The sequence below is a fragment of the Sander lucioperca genome, chromosome 7 (genome assembly GCF_008315115.2).
Source record: "Sander lucioperca isolate FBNREF2018 chromosome 7, SLUC_FBN_1.2, whole genome shotgun sequence".
Lineage (NCBI taxonomy): Eukaryota > Metazoa > Chordata > Actinopteri > Perciformes > Percidae > Sander > Sander lucioperca.
The window spans coordinates 37,080,939-37,085,938 of NC_050179.1; the positions used below are offsets into that span (position 1 = coordinate 37,080,939).

The 5,000-nt window shown below is 43.9% G+C and overlaps 1 protein-coding gene and 2 non-coding genes across 3 annotated transcripts in view; 1 reads left to right on the forward strand and 2 right to left on the reverse strand.

Moving 5' to 3' along the window:
- Positions 1-5,000, reverse strand: part of LOC116036403 (NLR family CARD domain-containing protein 3-like) — a 1,020,880-nt gene that overhangs the window by 997,289 nt on the left and 18,591 nt on the right. The window lies entirely within an intron of this gene.
- Positions 2,726-2,797, forward strand: trnae-uuc. Its single transcript has one exon. It is a non-coding gene; the product is annotated as a tRNA-Glu (tRNA).
- On the reverse strand, positions 4,880-4,951 carry trnae-uuc. The gene has a single exon. It is a non-coding gene; the product is annotated as a tRNA-Glu (tRNA).

Here is a 5,000-nt window from a genome sequence, read left to right on the forward strand (position 1 = left end):
TATCTATCTGGTCTGGGAGAGCATGTCTGCCCTCAGGAACACACCGTGACAGACAAGGACTACACAGGGACTCCATCTTATCTTATGAGGTCAAGCTGTGTTTTGGTTTCTTAACAATACCCACACACACCCACACCAGTTTAATTTAACAGAGAGAGAGAATAGTAATCAGTTTAATATTATTCTATGCAATCGGTTTAATAATTACAAGAGGGAAAGTATGTACAGCCATGTGAACAAATTAGGACACCCATGCTAAAGTTGACTAAAAAGAGGAATAAAAAAATCATCTTTTGGAAATTGATCTTAATGCCTTAATTAAAAAAAAAGAGGAAAAATCCAACCTTTAAGGACACCAATTTTCTTTGTGAATGAATAATGTATCATAAATAAATAAATGTTCTTCCTTAAAATACAGGGGGCATAAGTCAGTACACCTCTATGTTAAATTCCCATAGAGGCAGGCAGACTTTTATTTTGACTGCCATATTTTCCCTCTGGGCTCACCAAAACGGACATAAAAGCATATTAACCATTCACTGCACATGATCGCTAGTAAACATATTACATCTTTGATGTCATTTTTCAGTTTTTCAAGAATCGGCATCGGAATCGTAAAAATCCAAACGATACCCAACCCTCCAGACGGGTCTCCTGGATCCCTGCGAGGAGCATAACCAACTCTGGCAGCTCACAGTTAAATGTTAGTTCACGGTCTTGTCTTGTTCCTGTGTGTAGATTGACTTTACAAACAGAAAGGCTGCTGGGGCTGTTGTGGATTCTTATTTTAGACGGATTTACATTTACAGTAAGCAGGATCATGCAAACGTCCGTTCTCCCAGGGTTAAAAAGAACAACGTGAACATATTGAGAGCTTTTCTCTCGCTGCCTCTCACTTAGATCACATTTCTGCAGCGCTGCTCCCTCCCACATACAGCAGCTTTACATAAAGAAGGTGAAGCAGCCTACACCAGCTACACAACCAGAGAGAGGGTGTGTGTGTGTGTGTGTGTGTGTGAGTATGTGAGCGTGTGTGTGTGTGTGTGTGTGCATGTGTGTGTGTGTGCATGTGCAAGTATGTGTTTGTGTGGATGTACGTGCGTGTGCATGTGGGTGTGTGCGTATGTTTGTGTGTGTGAGTATGTGAGTGTGTGTGTGTGTGTGTGTGTGTGTGTGTGTGTGTGTGCGTATGTATGTGTGTGTGTGTGTGTGTGTGTGCATGTGCATGTGTGTTCATGTGTGTGTGTGTGTGTGCATGTGCATGTGTGTTCATGTGTGTGTGTGTGTGTGTGTGTGCGTATGTGTGTTCATGTGTGTGCGTGCGTGTGCATGTGTGTGTTGCTGCAGTGAAGCGGGGGCTGCATGGCCGCAGCGAGGCCCACACAGAGCCCTTCACCGCGGGCACGTGGCTGCGGTTCATCCCCTGGGCGCCCGCTCCGAGGTGGAAGCCGAGGTTATTTTTGACAGCCAATTAAAACAGAGGTGCAGCACGAGATTAAGTCCTTTCTCTTAAAAAAGATCCCTCCAGACGTGTTTGTACTCTGAGTTCAACACAAACGTTCAAGTGCCTTTAAAAGAATGTAAAACGCATCTGATCTGAACCCAGAGCTCCATCTTTTTATCAACTTAACTCAGTAGTTTAGGTGTCTGAACCTAACCAGACTGGGACCATGTTAACCACGTCTGTTAACCACGTCTGTTAACCACGTCCGTTAGGCCTCCTGCACACTGGCTGCGTGGCGTGAGCGTGGCGTTTCAGTTGCATCAAAATGTCATTTATTAAATGTATTCGTTTGAAAATGACATATAAACACATTTTTCATATTCTGTGTTGCCTGGAAATGCTTCAAACACGCTTGCGTGTCGCGTGAAAAATAGGCGTCGGTTCTATTTCTAGCATGCATGTGTTTTCGGCGCGGCTCGAGCTGCGTCTGAGAGGTTAGAGAGTGTGCACGCTTTAACCTGTTACCATGGGAGCCAAAATAAAAACGGACACGCCACACAGATGACACGCTCACTGCACGTTCATGCCACGTCGCTGACAGGCTCACGCCACGTCGCTGACAGGCTCACGCCACACAGCCAGTGTGCAGGAGGCCGTTACCTTCTCTGGTTTAGATACGAGGATGGAAAACTCTCCTGTGAGTTTGGGATAAATTAATTTATGAACATTACCCAAACACTGATTCCCATACCGGGAGTTGAACCCGGGCCGCCTGGGTGAAAACCAGGAATCCTGACCGCCTACCCCCCCATATGGGACTCATGCACAGCTGTGGATGGTTCCCTACAGCCATTACTCTTCACAGGTAAAATAAATGATCAGTTCACTACTTTCATTGAATTTGGGTGTTTCATTTAATTTTATAGCATTTGACAAAAAGTGACAAAAATTTTGGTAAAAGCTTCGAAAAACCTGGGAAAAAAATCAACAAAAACATCAGGAAAAGTGATGAACAGACTCGAGTCACCGACCTCGCCAGACTGTCAGACGGCCGATAATCGGCCCGGTGTGTCTCTGGCTTTACATGCTGTCAGTCTGCTAACAGAACACCGCTCGCCCGAGATAGGTGACGATACAATACGATCCAACGTTACGCACTACAGGATGTTCATGCACTAGTTCAAAATAGCTTAAAATCTGAGCAGTCTTCAAACCAACATTCGCGGTCGCTCAGCTTGCTCAGACTCTTCTCCGTTGGGGATCCACGAACAAAACCATGAGTCCCATATGGTCTAGCGGTCAGGATTCCTGGTTTTCACCCAGGTGGCCCGGGTTCAACTCCCGGTATGGGAATCAGTGTTTAGATAATCTGAATTATGAGGATTGGTTCTGGCAGGTAGAAGATGTGAGTAGTTTCCTTGTCTGCTGGAGGTTTGTTGAACACCAACGGTCAGTTGTTGTTGTGTGTCTAATAATGTGTAGCGTTAGTGTTAGTATATAGTGTGACAAAAAATTGTTTGTTTGGTTTTTGTGAATTAGGTAAAGTGACTCTTTTTTCTGTCTTTTTGTGGCTTTTCAGGGTTTTTCAACAAAATAAATTGACGTTTTTTGACATTTTTTTCGGCCTTTTTCTTGTTTGTTCCCCCAAAGTTTTTGTCAATTTTTTAAAAACATTTTTTTGTCCCTTTCCCGATGTTTTTGACTCTTATATGTGTGACCCTCTCCCATTGCAAGCCTTTCCTCTGTGTGTGTGTGTGTGTGTGTGTGTGTGTGACTATGTGTGTGTGTGTGTGTGTGTATCTATATGTGTGTGTGTGTGTGTGTGTGTGTGTGTGTGTGTGTGTGTGTGTGTGCAACCCTTTCTTCTCCCAAGCAGCCGGTCCGAGTGTTTGATCCTGTGACTGTAACTCCCCTGCAGCCTCCAGTTATCAGTGTGTGTGTGTGTGTGTGTGTGTGTGTGTGTATATCTGTGTGTGTGTATGTGTGTGTGTGTGTGTGTGTGTGTGTGTGTGTGTGTGTGACTGTAACTCCCCTGCAGCCTCCAGTTATCAGTGTGTGTGTGTGTGTGTGTGTGTGTGTGTGTGTGTGTGTGTGTGTGTGTGTGTGTGTGTGTGTGTGTTATCTAACACTGCGGAGGACAAACTCTCCGCTCAGCGCTGCAGGGAATGCAACTGATGCGTCGGCTCAGCCTCCGAAGCTTTTAACCTTTATATCTCCAGAACTAAACGTGTTCAAGCAGCGGCCGTGGCTTCTGTTCCCTCCATCCGATCAACAACGTGAAGTTACCACATCAGAGAAATTATGAAGATCATTTTTGCTGTTTTTTTTTTGTTATTTTCAGAATAAAAGTCAGAAATTGGCATTCTCAAAACACCTCAGATTTCTTTTTCCCAGCAGTATTTTCAGCCTATATGCACTAAAAGTACAGCAGTATTATTAGCTTAATGTAGTAAAAGGACGTTTTTTTTTTTTTTGTGCCTTTTTTGTGAAACAGCGTGACAGATCCATCCAGCAGAAGATGGTTTCTGTCAGTGTGTGTTTTGAGTCTGCAGCAGACGAGGGAACCGCTCACAACGTCACTTTTAACCTGCCTGAATCAATCCTTAAAGGACAAATCCGGTGCAAAATGAGCTAGGTGTTAGTAACATATGTGTACCGAGTCGACCGTTCTCTGGGACATGTTTTCATGCTAATTGAATGTTTCTCTAGCTTGAAGCAAGCTAGCGCAAATCGCTGATTAGCTGCTAACGCTAGCTTTCGGGGCAGAGGGTAAATCTCTATTTCTACACCACTAACAAGACTCAAAATATCACCACACTTCCACAGTAGCATAATGAGGGTTCCTACATGTAAACACAAGCATTGAGAACTTTGTAAGTGTACAGACAGTTTATTAAAAACATAGATTATAAAGACAGTAGCATTCGTGTTTACATTCGGGGGCCATCTTGGGAATACAGTCATGACCAGTCGAACAACGAATGCCGTGTTTGAGCTATGTTACTGGTTACTGGTTGCACAGCGTTCGTTTGGTCATGACTGTATTCCCAAGACGGCGGCCGCCTGTATACGTGAAAATTACTGCCTTTATAATCTATATAATAATCTTTTTAATAAACTGTCTGTACACTTACAAAGTTCTCAGTGCTTCGGTTAACGTGTAGGGACCCTCGTCATGCTACCGTGGAAGTGTGGTGATATTTTGAGCCTTGTTAGTGGTACAAAATAGAGATTTATTTTTACTCTACCAGTGCCCCGAAGGCTAGCGTTAGCAACTAATCAGCCGTCCGCGCTAGCTTGTTTCAAGCTAGAGAAACATTAGATTAGCATGAAAACACATCCAAGAGTACAGTTGACTTGGTACACACATGCTATTAACCCCTAGGGTAGATTCACACTGGAACAGTCCTTTAATTCAGATTATCTTAATACTGATTCCCATACCGGGAGTTGAACCCGGGCCGCCTGGGTGAAAACCAGGAATCCTGACCGCTAGACCATATGGGACTCATGCGCTGTAAAGTTTTCTGTATTTCTTATTTCATGAATCATATTT